General features: G+C 33.8%; 1 pseudogene; it reads left to right on the plus strand.

The window, feature by feature from the left end:
• Window positions 1–17,844, plus strand: part of LOC129082283 (40S ribosomal protein S24-like) — an 83,674-nt pseudogene extending 65,830 nt beyond the window's left edge.
• The last annotated feature ends 4,090 nt before the right edge of the window (window positions 17,845–21,934 follow it).

Below are 21,934 nucleotides of genomic sequence, written 5' to 3' on the forward strand. Positions count from 1 at the left end.
TTTAATACTACCACCTCATTTTCTTTTTCTTTTTTTGATTGGGGGATGGTCTGGGTCTGAGTTCTTTTGCAGCATCCACATTTCTCTGAATACATAAGATCACAAGATGAATTTCTTTAAAAATATTTCAGTCCAGTATTTTTACTCAGAACTACTATCTTCTTTTACCTCAAGATTTACATTTATCTTCTTTTATATAGATGATTCTTTTCAGTGTTTGTTGTTTTATTTTGTTTACACATAATTGAAGAAAAAGCGCATTATAGACAAGTTACTCACAAAGATATGAGTATTTTACTTTGGTATTCTTAGTGTTTTCTTGAAAGCTATTTAAAACTTTTCAAATCTCAAGCTGAGAACTGGATTCATATAAGTTTGTATTATCCTTTTGGGGATCTAATTTCCTGTTTAATTTAGAGCCATAATAGTCATGTTGTCATTGGTGAAACTCCTGTGAAGGGGGATAACTTTTAAATTATTTCTCTTTGGTTTGTCCTCCATTTTACACAGAGTACCACTGTCCTTCTTTCTAAGGCTGCTGTCTGTTTAAAACAGGAATTCTTGCTCTTGTTTTTTCTCAGTAACCTACTTCTGAATTCAACTGATATATATTAGTAAAGAATTTCAAACAGATTTCTTTCCTAGTGCACAGCCTGTCTTCAACTATTCAATTATAGTGTTAATAAAACAGACTAAAGAAATTTTAATTATGTTCTTTCTTGATCATCTTTGTTTAATTTTTAGAATCCCATACTACCCTCTTGAGGAAAAGTTTATAAGGAATTCCCCATTGCCTTCATTTAATATTGTCCCATCTTTGATGTTTCTGGCATAAAGATGGTATTCTCCCTCAATTTTTTATCAAAAATGTTGCATTTTCCTTCTGTCTTTATATTCTTTTGTTCATTTGATGGTGATTTGGAGGAGAAAGTGGAGATTTATATACTGATGCTCAAGTTGCTTCTCATCCATGATTCCTGTCTACTCCATATTTTAGATGTCACCACACAGATGTCTCCTTAAGTCTCCATCTGTTTCTCATAATAAGTCACTTTCAGATATTTGCTTTTTTCCTCTATATCTTCAGGAAAATGTACTATTCCTCTTTTGTTACCATATGTTTTGTTTTGTTTTTTTTCCTTTTTTAGGCTCTGTTTCCACCTTTTTGAGTGGGCAAAATCTATACCAGTCTAAAGTTTGGTGACAACAGAGTGGGTGAGGTGTCATTTGTCCACTTTACCCTCCTACATGGGAGACATTTTGACAGCTCCCCCATTTCTCATCTGACCATCACATTGCTCTGCATAGCATTTAGCGTAATTCTGATAACTAACAAACATTCAATTCTAGGTCCACAGGACTAAAATTGGATCTTTTCTTGCTCAAAAAGGCCATTTCTCTGACTAAACTCAAGACTAAGAGGCGGTTGCTCCATCTCTCAGCAGTTGGAAGCATGCAGATCATACTGGCGCACATAACCCCGCCCTCTGCTGTCTCACCCACGTTTCCGATAAAGTGATTAAGCACTCAAGCGTGCAACGAGCTTTCACCGATCCCATTCTCTATTGTTTTTGTTCTGGAAGTTTAGTGTCCAAATAGACTAGAAAGAGATGAGCTGCTGATGATAATGGACTAGAAACCTTCGTTCTAACCAAAGCTAGTTACCAATGAATTCAAAGTTTGTAGATTATTAGGTTAAGGTTTCTCTCTATCTTGAGTTCTCTCAGACTTCATCGTGATGAAACAGTATGGTTTCCCTATCTTCTTTTTAAATAGATCACTGGATTTGCTTTAAATTGCCTACTATTATTTTGCTAATTTATATACTGTCATGAAAATCGGAAATAATATTATCAATTACTTTTAGTCTGATCTATGCAACGCAGAATTTTTCAACTTATTTTTGATCTTGCCATTATTTCAGAGTTTCCCCCATTTAAGCAATTGTTTCAGTCACCTGACAATTTAATTAAATAACTACCACATATCCTCAGTATGCTATGTTCTGGACATATAAAGACATCTAAAATATTATCATTTCCTTTAGAAGACTTAGTCTAGTGGGAGAAAATGACCTGTATATAAATTAGCTGCATGCTCTTATGGAGGCATTATGATATATTCATTTTGCTAGGTTTTCAAAGAAAAGAGTGGTTGTTTCTTCCAGGAAGAGTTCAGGAAAGAGAGGCAACACTTGAGCAAAGTTCAAAAAGAGAAGTAAGTGCCAAAACAAAAACAAACAGACAAGCAAAACAATGAGGGACAATTGTTGCCAGAGTCAGATGTTTCAAGCAGTAAGAAAAATGTGTGGCCTGAAACTGCCTGGTAGACAGGAGGAACTGAGAGCAACTTGGTATGGCTGAACTACACAGTGTGAGAAATACCAACCACTGTTAAGGCTGAAAAATTAAGTGGCCCATTAAAAATGTGAAACTATAGGAAGAGTCTCATATAAAATTACTGTAGTGTGAGTCTAGTACTATTACAGTATTTGTACACTTCTCTAGAGATTGGTCTTTTGTTATAGTTTCTATCTGCATTTCTACAACTATTATAACATAGGAAATATTTGCTATATAAATCATATTTTAGAAATATTCTAAGTATTCCCAGCTTTTTATTTTAGCTTGAATGACTAAAGTTCACATGTTTACATTGCTCTTCTCTTTACATCAAATATTCTAGAAATATTAAAATAACCTAACTGGTCATAGATAAAAACATACAGCAATGTATTTTCTAGATCTGAAATAGAATATATCAAAATTTTTCCCTGTATTGAAAGAAAAATGGTATACACTGACTGAAGTGACAAAGCACAAATGTATGGCATATGGCATATAGTTGAGAAAATTAGAAGTGCTTACACTGAGAGGAGGTCATAACCTAGTGGGCACAACCAGAACCTAAAGGGTACATTCCATTACTGGAATGTCAACTGAGAGAATGGCGTAAGAGTGTGTTACACCTCAGAAGGATTTACAGTGCCAGAAAGATACAATTTGACAATGAGTAATGGAATGGTAAAATACTTTAGCTTAAAATGCATGGAATAAAAGCTAAAGAAAAAAAACTCTAATAGCTATCCTGTAACAATCATCATTCATATGAAAGGTGAGTGACAATGAAAAAGAGTAAGCCAAAAATTTGTGCACTCTAGATTGTTCTGTCTCATTGTCAAAGGGGATTTCCAACTCTCCTATAATTTTTCTGAAATGAAGACAAATAATAGTGTCAGGGTAAAGACAGGGGTAGATTATAGAATTAGGTTATTCAGAATGTTTTATCTTAAAAATTGGATTTGAGTAAATATTTGAAGAAAGTGAGAATTAAACAAGTTGATTTGGAGGGCAAGTTGATATGGTATGAATATCAGTGGAATCTGAGGTCACTGAGGTGCCATGACTAAGGAACAGCAAGGACACAAGTGTGGCTGAAGCACAGAAGAGGAGCAGGAGATGAAGGCAGAAGGAGCCTCACTATAAGGCTCACTATAAGTGTGTTGTGGGCCGTTGTAAAAAAATTAATTTTATTTTGAATGAAAATGGAGAGTGACTGCAGAATTTTGAGAAAGAGAATGAATGATATATCTTATGTTTTTAAAGGATCAGGTGGCTGTGTTTATAATAAACTATAGGGAGACAAATTTGGAGAATCATCAGAAGACAGTAACCTTAGGTAAATAGATGCTTAATTAGTCATAGAGTAGCTATGGAGTCTGTTTGAGGATTCTAGATATATTCTGAAGTCTGAGTTAACCCAATTTGCTGATAATTTTGGATGTCAAAGGAAGAGATTATTTAGAGTGACTAGAAGTTTTTAGACAGAATGACAAGAAAGATGAAGAAGCCATCTCATAAAATGGAGAAGGCTGAGTAAGAGCTGAATTTGAGGAAAGGAATTTACAAATAGAGGTTTGGGATATACTGATTTTAAGAGGATTATTGGATAATCCCAGTGGAGACATTGAATTTTGCAGTTAGGTATAATAGTCTGAATTTTGAGATATTCTGGATTGGATATATTTATAAATGTGGGCACATCAGTAAGGAGAAAGTAATGAGACAAGATTGGATCAAAAGGGAGTGTGTCCATAAAAAAGGAAAGAGGACCAAGAAATGAGCACAAATATTAAGAGGGTAGAGGGAGGAGAAACCCGCAAAGAGATTGAGCAGGAGTAGCAGCCAGTAAGATAAGAGAAAAACAAACAAACAAAAAGGTGTAGTATCCTAGAAGACAAATGAAGAAAGTGTTCCAAGGAAGAAAATGCTGCTGACAATTCCAATAACACAAGGACTGAAAATTAACCATTTGATTTAGAAATGTGGATATTATTTTTACCTTGACTCAGTTATTTCAGTGGAGCAACAGAGATGAAAGTTTAATCAGAGTGAGTTAAGATAGAATAAAAGATTTGATAGTCCTCACCAAAGGAGGTGGCTATCATATTATCTGGTCCTTATCTAATTCTAATACCTATTTTTTCAAGCCAGAAATACAATAGCACTCCTACCTGTACCTCTCTTGTCAGTCCCCCTTTACTCAACCCCCCGCTTAATTGTTTCACCCTGTTCCATTTTTTCTCTTACACATTTCTAGAATCTGTTCACATTTCTCAGTGAAGATTGCACTATCATCCTAGTTTGTGCAACCTAAAACTTTCTCCTGGATTATTAAAATACTTGTGTTGTTAAGCCCTCTCCCTTCATCCTATTCATTCACTCTAACCCTGTCCATTCTCCTCACTGCATCTAATAATTTTTTTTTGGCATTTTCTTGGTTTTAATAACTAAATCATGCCCTTGTTGATAAATGACATTCTTTAATTTTTTTTTATTGCTCTCAAAATAATTACCACACTCTAACAAAAACTACCACTCTCTGCGGGATCCAGCTCATCTAACTCTTCAAACAAACAGTGGGAGAGAAGTGAGGTTGTTGTGTTTTCAACTATTTAGTAAAAGATACAACCAACTTGTAAAGATATATTTTCATGTTAATAGTAAAGAAAAACATTATCTTTTAATATACATGTGAAATCATCAATTTGATAATTGAGAAAACTTTTCTTCACAGAAATCAAAACTAGTAGATTCCAGAGACTACAAAAGACATTATCAGGTGCTTCGAAAAAAAAAAAAATGATTAGAAAAACAATAAACAAAGGTTCACAAAGTTAATGGGTCTGTTGCAGAATGTCTCAGATCTTATAACATGCTAACATTTGTTACAAATGTTAAAGAAACAGATAAAAACTATGTGACAGTTGGCAAATTTTCTTAGCCTTGAATCTTTTTGTTACCAGACTGCATCACAGAAAACTACTCTATAGAATGCTTTTGGGGATGCTTCCCTAAGAATTTATAAATATCTGATGAAGTTGAAGTTGAAATAGTCAAGAGTATGCCAAACAGAGCTAGAATTGCATAATAATGCTAAGCAGAGGAATCCCATATGACTTATACAGTGAAGGCAAGTTTGTTGGAAAGGACCAGGGTAACAAAAAGAGGAGTGCAATCAGAGTGCAATGAGGAATTAGGGTCAGTATAACTGATTGCCTATTTGACAACGCCACCTGATAGTCCCAGTCATGGGAGAAGGAATGAGTTAAAGAAGGTCACCAAGTACCCACAAAGTACTTAGCACTTACAGAAAGTAAAGAGAAGAGTTTTGTTTCCTGGATATTTAAGCTTGACATTTGGTTTATGACTTATCCATCTGTATAACTTCTAACCTTTATGTCTATTATTTTAGAACTAGGTTGACCAAACCCAGGTTATCCCAAAATAACTGAAACACCAGCATACTTTTAAGAGAAATAGCAATGAAATACATTTTTAAAAAGGACAAGCATTTCAAATAGCATATTATAACAGAGTTAAAAACAGAATGGAAAGGGAACTTAGGCTTTTGTGGACCTTGCTTTTATATATTTGAAAGAAAAAGAGGAGCAAAACCTCTTTTTACTTAAGTAGTACATTACCAAAATATTGCTGAAAAATAATTTGAGAACTTTCCGTTTTCAATTTCACATATCAGGGACAATAAAAATATATATGGTACCTGTAAAGAAAAGCATGGGCCTTGTAAAATTCCAGTGGCCCTTCTAGAGAAATGAGTTATATGGACTTCTGGAACATTCTCTGATCATTTCCCTAACTTCTTTTTTTTAAAGATCGATTTTTTTATGTCTTTATTTTTAGAGGAGAAAGGAGGGACAGAGGGAGAGAAACATCAATGTGTGGTTGCATCTCGTGCACCCCCTGCTGGGGACCTGGCCTGCAACCCAGGCACGTGCCCTACACTGAGAATTGAACTGGACACTCTTTGCTTCGCAGGCCAGTGCTCAATCCACTGAGCCACACCAGCTAGGACCATTTCCCTAACTTCTTAAAGAAGAATATAATGCCACATTGTATAATTATGGAAAAATGAACTTAAACAGGGAAAAGAGAATTCAAAAAAATTATTTTTCACAATATAGCCAGTTTTGTGATTCAGCATCCAATAAGAAGGGAAAAAAATGTGCCCACATTTTTGTTTTCCACGCCCATGTGATTTACACAGAAAAAAATGTAGGAACTGTTTTCTGCACTATTTTTTTAAAATCATCCTATGCATCATAAATTACATCTCCCATCAGTGTTTGACTCTCATTTTTGCTTCATATAGAAAGTTACCACCTCACTGATTACTTAAGAAGAGAATATGAGAAAGAGGTACAAGATATCCCTCCTCACAATCAGAACACAGAAACAAAGGCACATGGACCTTTTTTAATATTATTTTAGCATATTATTTGTGTCTATACAAAATCAAAATTCACATCATGTTTTATTAATGTTAATTGCAACATATATGAAAATGAAGTTATAATAGGGACTCCACAGGTCAAAGTTCTTTGAAGCAAGACAGACCACTGGGTAAAATTTCCAAGAATGGCAACTCCACTTGTTTCATCCCTCCCACCAAGTGTGGTCCTACAACAAGCACAGTCTTTTTTTTTCACTTACCAAATAGGATGAATTCAGTTGTGCCTGATATTAAAGAAAGCACATCTATAGGTTTATATGTTTCACAATTATTTTATGAGAGAAAAATAGGAGACAGATTTTGTTTTCTTGAACAACTTTTTCTGTGACCAAACCCTTCTGAGATAATTGATGATAGACAGAACAACGAATAGTAAAACTCACATATAGAGAGTACAGTCCAGACTGTATTCCACTAGTTTTCACTAATCACATGTTTTGTGAAATCTATTATCAGAGCTACTAAGATGTACAAAATGACCAACCTGAGTTTCACCTTTGTTGCCTTTTCAAAGCACTTTTTTTTCCTCCAGACACTCTAATGAGCAGTGAAATGGTACAAAGGTAGACATCAAGAAGTGAGAAGGGAAGAAGTAATGGCCTGTATAACCTGAAAACTATAGAATCAGTTCCTAGGTAATTGAGTGTTGGTGGGACTTGGCAAAAAGAGAGCCACTGGCTATAATTCATTCAGACTTAAAAGAAACTCTCCTTCCAATATCAAAGCATAATGAAAAACTCAGTGCAAAATACATTGCCAAGTTATAATTATAGCATTCAGTGACCCATCCAAGGACTAATGCTGTCCAATCATGAATATGAGAGAAGGGCATATAATGGGTACAAAAATTGTTCTAAAAGTGGGTCTACAAGGAGACAAGCAATTACAACACAATTTGATGAACTAGCACCAAAAACTTTTACTTTTTTTTAATACCGATCAATTCGATTGAGTCCATTCTATTAGAAAATTATGTTTTGGGGGTAAAAAAAATGTACTTCTGCTCTTGATATTTTAAAATATATTGGGGGTATGACCACACACTTAACTCCCCAAAAAAGAACATTGTGAAAGTTCAGAAAAGGGAACAATTAAACAATAAAAACCCCTTACCACATACTTGCCAGGGTTGCCTGATGTTTCAAATAACATAACATAGGTTGAAATCTTTGTATAAAGCAGGATAAGAACATAAGAAAAATTATCAATCCATTCATTTCAGAATAATTTTAATTGGGAACCTACTATGTGTCATGTATTCTGCTAGATATGAGGGTACAAAAAGAATAAGACATTATCCCTGATATTAATGCAGTATATATGTATGTATATATATATATATATGTGTGTGTGTGTGTGTGTACATATTTGTGTGTGTATACATATTTGCGTGTGTGTATATATCACTAGAGAAATAAAACATTGTAAGTTCTAAAAAACATCTCCCATTATGTTTGCTTCATTTAGTTAAATTTTCTATATAGAGTGATAGAGATATAATTCTCTATTCTATAAATTGATAGGTGCATAAACTTATAACAATTAATAAATTTTGCAAGCTAAATGAACTGTATTGCAAGTTCTCAGAATTTCCCCATTGGTGCCCAGAAACTGAGTCTGCAGAACACAGGGAAGAGACAGGATAGTCAATGGTGCTCAAAGGTTGCTATAAGTCAGAACTCTTCAGGGAACTTCACAAAAACTATAAATACCTAACCCCTGTCACAGTCATTCTGTGAACCACTTTGTAACCTTTAGCTTAGGCCATGTAAACAATCTAAATTTTGGCAGAAGGACAGAGTCATTACTAAAAGAAGAACTGGTTTATGTGTTAAGAAAAGGTCAGGAAACACATGAAAATAAAGGATATCATTGTACACCATCATCTAAATTCTCTCACTCAACTCTACTGCTTACAGTTCATTTTCTGTATCTCTTATATTTGCTTTCTCTTCTTCTCTAGGAAACCTGAGACCATATTTCATCTGGACAAAATGGCTGTCCAGGTTAACTTTTCTGTAAACTAAGAAATCACCCTCAAGGGAAAGCAAAACAAAACAAAACACTGACTTAGTAGTTCATTGAAAAAATAGACAAAGGAGATTATTCCATACCTTGCACTAACTTCACTTAGAAATCATGGACTAATTAAGCATGAACAAGGTAGATATTGATTGATCGCTTGCTTAAGGGGAACAAAAATCAGCAATGTGATCCATGAGTTCTGGATTTTAAAAATGCAATAATTCAATGAACATTTTGAATATCTCTCTATGCTGAATTAAATATTATTGAGCATTACAAAAAAATAGGCAGAAAAACCTTTCAATGCCAGCATTATTAGCATTATTATATTAATCACTCTCTATTTGATTTAATATATGCTTTCATTTTCATTCTTTCATTAAGCAAGTAATAAATAGGTATTGATCATGTGCCATATTATGTGCAGAGGATAAGATATTGAACAATACAGGCCTAGTCCTTACTTTCTTGGGTAATTCTTTCCAGTAAGGAATACAGACAGGGATGGAAACTACAGTATAGTGTGACAAGGAGAGAGTGCTATGGAGGACCAATGCAAGGACACATAAAGCCACCCTCATGGGGATGGCAGGTCACTTCACTGAAGAATTTCTGGAATTTTGACTTTTAAACTGAGATTTGATGTACAAGTAAGAACTACTCAGTTAAAGAACAAACGCTCCAGGAAAGGTGGATGCAAATTTTAGAGATGCAAACTAGAAGGGCCAGATTTTAATTTGTGAAGTTATGTTATAAAATTAAATTATATCTTAGAGAACCAGAAAGATTTAACTGTGAAAAGAGTAAGTCAGGTTTATCTTTCAGTAAATTCACTCAGCCTTTCAGGTTGAGAATAAGTTGGAGAGACTGAAGACTAGCCCTATGCAATACAACCAGTTAGAAAACTAATCAAGTAATCCAGGTTAGTGATTTTTGAGGGTATGGCTTAGAGTAATAAATAGAAAGTTGTAAAAAAAGTGATTGAAATTGAACAATGTTAAAGAAATGGCACAGAAAGTAGTTGGCAATATTTTGGATGTAAGTGTGGTGGGCATAAAAAGGGGAAGAGGCAAGGGAAGATATTTGGATATGTTGACTTTTCAGTGACCGGGCGGACATCCAAATTAGATATCAAATATGCAGCTTTCCGTGAGGTTTAGACTGAGGTTCACGAGAAAGAACAAGCTGCAGACACACGTTTGGGAAACGTTAATTCACAAACAGTAAATGAAGCCATGGGAATAACAATATTACTGTTTTAGTTTGTAAAGGATATAAGATAAAAATAAGTCCAATAAAGGAAGAGAATGCTCAAAGAACCAAGGAGAAGTAACCAGAAAAAATTCAAGAATGTGATTTATGGGAAGCCATAAGAAGTTCATCAAGAAGGATGGAGTGTTCAAGTTTGCCATATACTATTGAAAAGTTCAAATGAAAAGACTGAGGAGTCTCAAGAATGTCAGTTGATATCACAGCAGAAACTTTGCAGGCCAGAAGACAATGGCATGAAATATTTATAGTGATGAAATTGAAGAACTTACAACCAAGATTATTCTACCCAAACCCTTTGGGATAGCATCTAAATGAAATGCTATCATTTAGAATCAACAGACAAATAAAGGCTTCCTGAACCAAAAAGAAAAATAAGCTAAAGTAGTTCGTCACCATCAAACCAGTATTACAATAAATGTTAAAGGATTTGAAGAAGAAAGGAGGAAGCAGAAGGAGGAAGAAAGAAGGAGGAAAAAAGAAGAAAGAAGAAGAGGAAAAACTATGAATACTAAAATGACAATAACTATATATCCATCCACAATTATTTAGATGTAAATAGATTAAATGATCCAGTCAAAAGACATAGGGTGGCTGAATAGACAAAAAAAAAAAAAAAAAAAAAAACAAACAAGACCCTTCTATGTGCTGTCTACAAGAGATTCACTTTAAATGAAAAGACACACACAGACTAAAGGAAAGGGATAGAAAAACATTTTTCATTAAAATAGAAACAAACAAAAAGCTGGAGTAACAAAACTTATACCAGACAGAATAGACTTCTAACACAAAGGCTGTAACAAGAGACAAAAAAGGACCAAGCAATTCAACTTCTGGGTATTCATTGGAAAAAACCCAAAACACTATTGCAGTGTTATTTACAATAGGCAAGATATGAGAGCAACGCAAGTGCCCATCAATAGATGAATGGATAAAGAAGTGGGGCATATACACAATGGAGTATGGCTCTTTCATAAAAAAGAATGACTTCTTGCCATCTGCAACAACAATTAACAACATGGGTGGACCTAGAGGGTGTTATACTGAGTGACATAAGTTAGGCAGAGAAAGACAAATGTCATATTATTTCACTAACATGTGGAAACTAAAAAAAACAAAACAAAACAAAAAAAACTCACAAACCAAAAAACAAAAACAAAACAAAACAAAACAAAAAAACCCCAAGCAAACAAACTCATAGATACAGAGAATATCTTAATGGTTGCCATATTAGAGCAGGGTTTCAGGGGAATGGGTAAAACAAGAGAAAAGATTAAGAAGTACAAATTAATAGTTACAAAATAATCATGGAGATGTACAGTATATGGAATATAATAAAATGTATTGTAATAACAATGTATGATGTTAAATAGGTAATAGACTTTTCAGGGTGATCACTTCATAAGTTATAGAAATGATCAATCACTATGTGTATATCTAAAACTAATATAATATTGCATATCAACTGTAACTGAAAAACAAAAGAATTATTTTTTAAAAAAACTAAGGAGTCTTTGTTTAACATAACATTTTTGAGGGGTACTTTGAAATGCATACTTATGCCTCCTCTAGTCAGAATATTGGTATTGTTTATTTGTTTTTGATTTTGTTTAACTTCAAGTTGGCTTTTTGCCTGCCTCTTCCACTGTAAATACATTGCTTTCTACCAATTAATTTGAAACTGGGTTTTTAGTAATGCCTATTCCACAATCAAATTAAAAGGAGTGATCCTGGCCATAGGCACTAAGTAAGTATTTGTCAAAAAAAAGTTCATTTGTCATGAGACAGGCAAATCCTGATATGAATTTATAACACTAGATTATAGGCTCTATGAAAATGTGAAATAAATGAATTTAGTTTCAACACTATTATATGTTCCAGCACTAAACAGTATAACTGGCACAAATTAAATGCTCAAAATATATTTAGACTGAATGAATGAATGAAGCATCAGAGTCAAGAGCTGGAATTATCTGATATTTCCATTATATACAGTCTGCAAAATGGAGATGGATTATGGGTAAAGAATCAAATGAAATGCAAAAATACATATCATCTTATCTTCTGAGAAAAAACTGAAGGAAAGTTTTATACTAATTAGCAACAATAAAAATCCTCTGTCCAACCCTTAGATGCATTCATGCATATACTGTCCAACAAAGGTATTTAGCTGACTAAACTCTATTAAGGATTATTAGAAAATACAGAGCCAAAAATAACTGAACAAGAGGCTAACATGACAACAAACAAAATCAGCATGGACAAGGGCAAAATAAGTGCAATGTGGAAGCAACAATTTAAATGACTCATTCAGGATACTATGTTGCAAATTAATGGTGGGTCTTCAGTAAATCATTTTAAGTCACTTTCGTTAAATCTGGTTTACTAAAAACCACACTAAATGTCATCTACTTGCTCTCCATTCCTTTGCTATAAAATATTACAGACAGTAACTCTTTTGCTATAATTGTAATCATTTAATTTCCTTAGTTTCTTGTCCTTTTTATAGCATATTCAGTTAAATGTTTTGAGTACAATCATCCCTCAGTACCCATGAGGGTTTGTTACAGGGACCCTCTCCCCTTGGGTACCAAAATCCATGGATGCTCAAGTCCCACACATAAAATGTTACGCATATAGCCTATACACACCCTCCTGTATAATTTAAATCATCTCTAGGTTACTTATAATATCTAATATAATGGGAAAGCAATGTAAATAGTTGTTATACTGCATTGTTTAGGGAATAATGACAAAAGAAGTCTGTGCATGTTCAGTACAGATGCAGCCATAATAGGCCTAAGTACATAGTCACATCAGCAAAAATGTAACTTTTTTTCCTTGAACATTTTCAACCCAAGGTTGGTTGAACCCATGGATGTGGAACCCATGGATATGGAAGAGTGACTATGTATGCATTTTATGAGTGGGCATAACTCCTGCTTCAGGATAAAATAGGAAATAATATGGAACTAAAAGGCACGCCCCTCCTCCAACCACCCTGGTCCGCCAACCCGAAACAGTTTTACAGAAACAACTGCTAGCATGCTGGAGGAGGTGGTGGGTCTTTAGGATAAAAGTAAAGCAATGTCAAAAGTGAATTGGTAGCTAGAGATGGAAGAGTTATAACCTCTTCTGTCATAGCTGACAAAATAGTCAACCAGACTAGTTTTAAAAATAAGTAAAACGATCTCCCTCAACATAAATCTAAAAGCTGGCAGTACAGGGATTGATTCAATGGCCTAGGGATCCAAACTTCCTATTTACATGCTCTGATATCCCAGGATTATTACCTTCATCCTTTGTCTTGTTGCAAGATGGCTGCCACAATTTCAGAGATTTCATGTAGATAAAATAGAGCTTATAGGGATTTTTTCACTCTTTCCCTTTCCTCCCTCTCCCTTTTCAGGAGATAAATATTTCTTAAAAGCCCTCCAAAAGATTTTTCCTCAAGTTTTATTATCCAACAGTAGGTCACATATCCATGCCCTCAAGGGGTGTCCAAATTTTTGGCATCTCCGTGCCACACTGGAGAAGAAGAGTTGTCTTAGACCACTCATTAAATAATCACAAAAAAATCTCATAATATTTTAAGTAAATTTATGATTTTGTATTGGGCTGCATTCACAGCCATCCTGTGCTGTATGTGTCCTGGGGGCCACAGGCTGGACACCCCTTCATACTTTCTAAGCACACGCTCTGCCAACAAGAACAGAGGAAGATGAGAAGTGGTGGCAACCAACTGTGTCAGTCTTTTCTTTTGGTCAGACTGTTCACAGCACACGTGGCCTTTTCTCTCAGTCTCATTTCTCCCACTCAGCTCTTCCATGCTGACTTTGTTGCCTATTAGAAAAGCCTAAACAAAGGTGGTACTTTGTCTCATGTTGAGTTTATATATGAATAGTATTGCAATTTCCCTGCATAAATGTCGTGCATTTTGAATTTCAGGGTTTGTAATTGATCACATGAACAAATAACATGAAAGTAAGAAGGTTCATCTTGCACAAGCAAGAGAGTTGGAAAAAAGTTATTCTTGTACATACAAAACTGATCCCTGTTAGCTAAATAAACCATGAAAATTTCTCAATGATTTTAATAATATTTTATTGACAAAATATTAAATTTTTGGTATGAAAGGTAAAAGCTTAGCTTAATGTGTTTGGATTGTGGAAAATAAAAAAATCTTTTCTAGAGTCTTGTTATTTTAAATTAATGACAAGAAGAAATGACTATTCATTTTTTGGTACACTAGCATTGCTGTATCTATTAAAAATGGAAGACTCTCACATATTCTTAAAAAGTATATTATCTATAAAGCAGAAAGATTTTGTTATGGAAAGAAGAATGTGAGGTTAAAAATATTCTAAAATCATAATTTTTAAATTTGCAAGTTATTACTAGTCTAAACTTTTTTCATAGATAAGAAAATGGAGACTCTGAGATATGAAGTGACCAGGGATCACACAATAACTAAGAAACAGAGCTGCAATTTTAATAAATCTAACAGAAAAACTTTTCTACCTCAGAATTGCCCTTTACACTAACAGTTAATTAAATTATCTACTTTCAATCTAAAAACTAAAAATACTCATAAACTAAGGCAATTTGATTAACTGAAAGTTAATCATAATACCCTTTTCATTTCAATTTTGGCAACCAAATCTTTCTAAAACAGATTCGTTTCCTTCTTTCCTTTATTGAAAAGGTTGGACTGAATATTACTTAATGCATTGTGGATTATTTCTGATCTGGAAATCTCTTTGATATCTTTATAATGAGTACCATTTTTTATGGTTCTGTGATCAGATTTTGAGTTTACAAAGTTAAGCAGAATTTTTTATTATTAGTCCCAGATCATTCCTTGGACAATGTTCCTTTGATCAGTTCATGTGATTATTTTGTTTCTAAACACATGTCCATTTTGTTTCAGATGTCCATCTTTGTATTAAATAAGATATCAAACACAGAAAAAATTCTGATTGGGATGTATTATTTACTTTTATTTTGGTCTTTCCATAGTTCTAAATTGTTCAGTTTGGGGTTGTTTTTTTTTTTTAGTGGAAATGGCAGATCAATGATGAATGATTTGAGGATATGAAAGATTTAGTCACTGTTCCAGTTCTCTGGTATAACAATACAAGACCAGCATTAATAAAGGGCAGCAGGAAACCTTCCAAGGTGTGTTGAGAAGAGCCTGCTTTCCTCTTCTCTTCTAAAGGAGAGCTGAGAGCACATGCATGAGAGTTTGCTTCTTAGTAAACTGATTGTGGAAATGTAGGCTGGTAGCTTCAGTGGCTACAGATTCTAAATTAGCTTATCTTCTCTTATTTAATCCAGGGTTGATAAGAGTCAGGTAGGGTGGGACAGGATAAAATAGGGCAGAGCAGGGTAGGATCAGGTAAGACTTTCTAAATTAGGAAGTATCTCAAAATTGTGTATTTCAGAAGCTTGGAAAAAGATGGTCTCAAAATGAATAATTTAGTCAATAAATAGAAATTAAAATAAACATGAATATGCTTAATTAAAAATATTGATTCCTTGTGACAATTTTGCCCTCCATTTTGCTATGGGTCTTACCTATGGGTAAAATTGAGTTAAAAATGAGATCCTCATGTTATTTTGGTTGCAAAACATAAGTAAAGTACAGAATGTATCTGTTTTAGACTAATTACAGTAAAAAATGAATACTGTTTTAGTAACAATTTAGCATACCCCAACAAAGTGAAAATGAAGAGTGATGGTATGTATCATCACTTCCAAACTATAAATAAGGTAGTAATCACCAATGTAGCTGAATCCTCATCATTAACTTAGATGACTGAATACCTACTGAACCTTTGATATTATTCAAGATATCATGAGTTCTACAGACTATGAATTTACTTCTAAGATACTGCTATGTCAAATAAACTAAATTGATTTCATTGATACAGAACTATTAGCTCTATTTTTGGAAGTTTTGTTCTATTTCATAGAAATTTTAATTTCCCATTTAAAAAAACATATGTTAACTCCATAGTTTCCTCTGTGCAAACTACTGAATTATATATATTTTCTAGCTTTATAGCTCTATCTCTCTCTCTATGTATTTATTTCTGTCCCATATTTGCAAAAACATCATTATTAGTTATACATAATAGCACTCATGAAAATAAATACATAAATACCACTCTCAATTTTAATGTTTTCTTTTAATATCCTTTGAAATGCAATTTTTGAAGTGTATTTTAGAAAAAGACATATTGTACATGATTATGTCTTCCCACCCCATCTCCATCCCTGGAACAATTTATTTCTGAAACAATGGAGAAAGAGATTAGTAACCCATACATGAGTCTCATTTTAAGATTGTAAGTAACAACTTAGTCACTAAAAAGAAACAACTTCTTTTCTCATCACAGGTAGCAATTAGTATTAAACCGGAGATAGATAATAGACTTTTATCCACAATTTGAAGAATGATATCAGTAAGATGATGGAAAAAGAGATTTCAACCCTCAACACTACACAGAAACACCAATATTGGCAACCTCCTACAGAAGAGAATACCTTTTTCAATAAATGACACTGGGAAAACTGGATATTCACATGTAGTGAATATAATATAAATGTAAATATAATATAATATAAAATTGGACCCTTATAACATGCGCAAAATCAACTCACAGTAAAGACTTAAAGGTAGGACCTAAAATTGTAACATTCCTAGAAGAAAAAGGTAAGGAAAACATTCCTTGGCATTGGTCTTGGCAATTGTTCTTTTGGATATGAGACCAAAAGCATAGGCAACAAAAGCAAAAACAAACAAATATAATTACATCAAACTAAAAGAAACCCATGAACAAAATGGAAAGGCACAATGGTAGAAAATGTTTTTATATTCACTGATATATCCGTAAATATATTTATATGGAAAACCATATATCACATAAAGGGTTACACTCCAAAATACATAAAGAATTCATACAACTCAATATAAAAAAAAATGACCTGATAAAAAGATGGGCAAAGGACTTAGAAAGACATTTTTCCAAATATGACATACAAATGACCAATAGGTACAATGAAAAGATACTCAACATCACTAATCACCAGAGAAACACAATTCAAAAACCACAATGAGATATCATCTCACTCACATTAGGGTGTCTATTATTTAAAAAGAAAAAAGAAAACAAATCTTGGCAAGGAGAAGGAGAAAAAGGGAACCCTGGTATATATTAGTGGGAATATATACCAGTACAGCCATTATGCAAAACTATATGGAAGTTCCTCAAAAAATTAAAAATAAAACTAACCTATTTTCTTGCCCTGGCTGATTAAAGACCAGCCACTCCCACAAATGACACAGAAACCATTCGGACCATGACATTCATAACCAACAGATTACTTCATAGGAAATAAATGGTCCCTGACATCCTTCACCCTGGGAAGGCAATAGTATCTAAGACAGAAATTTGTGAAAAACTAGCTGAAATGTGTAAAACCACCCCAGATGTCATCTTTGTGTGTGGATTTAGAACCCATTTTGATGGTGGCAAAACAACTGGCTTTTGCAAGACTTATTATTCCTCAGATTATACAAAGAAAAATGAATCCATGAATAGACTCACAAGACATGGTCTGTATGAGAAAAAGAAAACCTAAAAAAAAAAAAAACTGCAAAAGAAGCACAAGAACAGAATGAAGAAAGCCATGAGGACTGCAAAGGCTAAAGTTAGTGCTGGCAAAAAGTGAGCTGCAGATTGGACAATAGAGGGAGTAAAGATTTTTCAGGGACTTTATCTGTGGTGATTGTGCACATTTTTCATGAGAGGATTAATAAACTAAGAACTTTTATGTGGAGGGGGAAACTACCCCATGATCTAGCAATCACACTTCTGGTATGTATCCAAAGGAATTGAAATCAGTATCTCAAAGAAACATCTACACTTTCATGTTCATTGTGGCATTATTCACAATAGCCAAGATATGAAAACCTAAATATTCATCCTTAGATGAATGGATAAAGAATATGCGGTATTATAAACCTACAATGGAATTTTATTCAGCCTTTAAAAAAAAAAGAAAATAAAATACTGCCATTTGCAACAACATAAATGGACCTGGAGGTCACCGTGCTGAGTGAAATAAAACAGACATAAAAATATAAAATAATACATAATCTCACTTATATTTGAAATAATCTAAAATAGTCAAACTCGTAGAAGCAGAAAGGAGAATTGTGGTTGTCAGGAACCTACAGGAGGTAAAAAAGGAAAGGTGATAGTTAAAAAATGCAAAGTTCAGTTATGTAAGAAAAAGAAGTTCTGGAGATCATGTCTATAGCCAACATTATATTGTATACCTAAAAATTGCCAAGAGGGTAAATCTTAGGTTAAGTGTTCTTGACCATGATAGATAGATAGGTAGATAAATAGATAGATAAAGGAGGCTCATGGAAACTTTGGGCAGTGATGAATATATTTATAGTCTTCATGATGGTTATGGTTTTTGTGAGTTTATACTTATCCCCAAACACGTCAAGTTGTATACATTAACTATGTAAAGTTTTATATGGTAATCATACCTTAAAAAACTGGTTTAAAACAGTAAAAATGAAGTAAAATAGGATAGCAAGTGTTAAAAAATATAGAAACAAAAACCAATTTGATGGAATTATGAGGTATGGGGCCAATATTATGGGCAGCTCAGAGATGATTTCCTATCTTTGCACTTGCTCTTAATTGAAAATGAATCAGTAGTTGCCCTAACAACACTTTTACAGCTTAAGTTGGAGGTTAGAGAAAAGAAAAAAAAACCCTCAAAATAATAATTTCTGATGCTTTTTCCTCATAATTAGGGAAAAGTTATCTCCTCCATTAACTCAGATGAGACTCTCACTATGTTTCAAGTCATTTCTTCAAACACATTTCCCCTGCACTGTCTTGATCTAACAGGACAGAACAAGAGAATATTTTAATCATTACTATGCACCTGGTAGGGTATTTCCTGTACATAAATACTTTTAGTTTGCTCAGAGGGCTTCCATCTTTAATATTCTATTTATCCCCAAAACATTATTGTGCCACTAGAACTAGAATGAAATTCCAAAACAAAGAAGCCAGACACTTCCATTTTAAGAGGAACCTCAGTGATGACCAGCATAGTGACTTTTACAAATCTAAATTCAACAGATTCTTGGAACCACAGCTTTCTCATCAACTTGTGGTCTGAGAGAATGGTACGAGTTAGAAATTTTAACTTCAAGCAACAAAACCAACTCTGGTTAATTTAGACAAATAAAAATGGGGGCTTTCGGGACAGGGGGAACATGGCATAGCTGCCAGAAACAAACAGTGGAAGAGCCAAAGAAGCAGGTCAACATAGAAAAAGAACAAAAGCAGTGCCAGTGATTGGGTAACAGGAACTAATAACAACATCTCTTACTTAGATGGTTCCCCAGTAGTGAAAGAACGCTGTCAGTTTTGGTCATTGTGTCTCCTCTCAAGTTTATAATTCTAGGGACCCATTTCCTGAAATTTGGTAACCAAAAAAAGAAAAAAAATGTAGGGTTATTTTTTCAAAATTGGCATCACAACTGTATCTCACAGTAAAGATGTTAAGCCCAAAGGAAGATACCAGGTACTAATACCAGAAGAAGGAATGCATTACATTAAAACAACATTTGCCCAAAGCAAACATACAGTTTATCTTAACAACCTCAAAAAGTATTCAAGATAGATTTTATTACTAAAGTTAAGGGTAAAGACACTGAGGAAAATGGAGTTAATAAATTAGAGAAATAACCAGGATTAAAACAAAATCATGGCAACTTTCATTTTGACGCATTTTCCAGCATACAATCGGTGCTTCAATATATGATAATAATGCTTGGCACAAATTGTGGGTGCAATTCAGATTCTTAACATAAGAACTAGAAAAATGGGAAGAGAGTTCATTAATCCATTAAAGTCTGCATTAGGGAAATGTCTATTTTAGAATATTTATATTACTATTAAATGCATAAATTTGATCCAAATCATCATAATTAATAGAGGTCTAGACTAAACTTCTCCTCTTATGGTTAAAAAGGGATGAGAAATAATGTTTTATATAACTAACAATAGCAGAAAATATATTGCTAATAATAATTTTCAAAAACAGCTAAAACACTGGAAGAATTGCATAGTCCAAATACTGCTTAAGAACTTTATGGGTATTTACCCATTATCATTCTCATTCATGACGTAGGCTCCATTAGTAGCACTATTTAATGGATGAAGGAATTGAAACACCAAGTAAGCACTATCATTATCACTTTTACAAAGGTATTAAAATCGCACAGCCAATAACCAGAAAGGTACAGATAGCGATCTCATAATGATTTTCAGCCTGACAATCAAAAATCACTCCAGAAATCTTATTAAGGATATCTTGCTCAGGAATCTATTTCTTTGAGTGACAAGATCAAGTAAACTTCAGCCAATTCCCTTCAGAAATTATCCTGAATCAAGAATCAGCAAGTCTGAGCTAATGAAGCATCACAGCATTTGCAACCACCATGAAAAGCACCAACAGCACCAGGACAGATAGAAGAATGGGTCAAAGACAGCAATACTGTTAACCGATGTCATAAAGCAGTCCAAAAAAGGAACATTCTTGCCAAAAAAGTTATTTTTCCATTTAACACAATTTTTTTGAATGTCACTGAGTCATCTCTTTAAAAGTGGGTTTCATCTGAGTCATCCTAGATGTCAAATCACAAAATCCTTCACAAAATTTATAGCCAAGTCTAAAGACAATAGCGTGTGCTTCTGAAAACTTGAGTGCAAGTAGGACTAAGAAAGCAGTTGTGAACTGTCATTTACCGGAGCTGATAGCTGTTTGAATTAGAAGAAAATCATAGTGTTTGGCAAAAATTCAGGAAATAAATTGTACAGAATGCCTTTGTATAATATCTGGTTTTTGAAGTAACAGTGGATGTTTTAGAACTTAATGATCCTCCTGCTATGCTTCTCAGAATAGTACCTTCTTAGTAGGCTCTTCATGGCCAGTAGTTTCAGGTTTCAACCCATTAGCCAGTGAATAAAGTATTAAATACCAATTATTTATTTACTATGTTATTCGTGCTACCGGAGATGCAAAGGACATGATTGCTTTCCACAAATAGCTCATCTAACCCATCAAAAGTTTTCAAGTACATACCTGGGTAGGCTGAATTTCACTTAGTACAACTAGCAAAGAAAATGTCTAGCATTTCCCTGAGAGGTACCCACATCTCATACACAGGCTCTCTAGATCCAACCTAATTTTCTTTTTAAGACCACCAACCAGTATTAAGAGACAGGTGAAAGACTCCAATAAATAGAGAATGTTTGTTTGGACAAATTATTTTCTTACCCCTAATAATCAGTCCCTGAAAAGTTCAAAGTAGAAACTATCACATTAAAAAAAATACATCACCCTGGTCAGTGTGGCTTAGTTGGTTGGAGTGTCTCCCCATGCACCAAAAGGTTAAGGGTTCAATTCTGGTCAGGCCACTTACCTGGGTTGTGAGTTATATCTCTGGTCGGGGTGCGTATGGGAGGCAGCCTATCAATGTTTCTCTCTCATATTGATCTCTCTCTCTCTCTCTCTCAGCAATGAAAAAAAAATCCCTTGGGTGAAGATGAAAAAATAAATAAAATAATACATCAATAAAACAATGAGGAATGTTAATTCAATGGGCTATGGTATTGAAACATAACCCTTTTTATGGTAATTCTAGCAAGCTTGAAAATAAATAATGGCTTTCACTGCCAAAAGGTACTTTTCCTTTATAAATTTAAATATTTCACTGTAAATT

Source organism: Pteronotus mesoamericanus, unplaced genomic scaffold (genome assembly GCF_021234165.1).
Source record: "Pteronotus mesoamericanus isolate MK-2021 breed Mesoamerican mustached bat unplaced genomic scaffold, CSHL_Meso_final contig_124, whole genome shotgun sequence".
Classification (NCBI taxonomy): domain Eukaryota; kingdom Metazoa; phylum Chordata; class Mammalia; order Chiroptera; family Mormoopidae; genus Pteronotus; species Pteronotus mesoamericanus.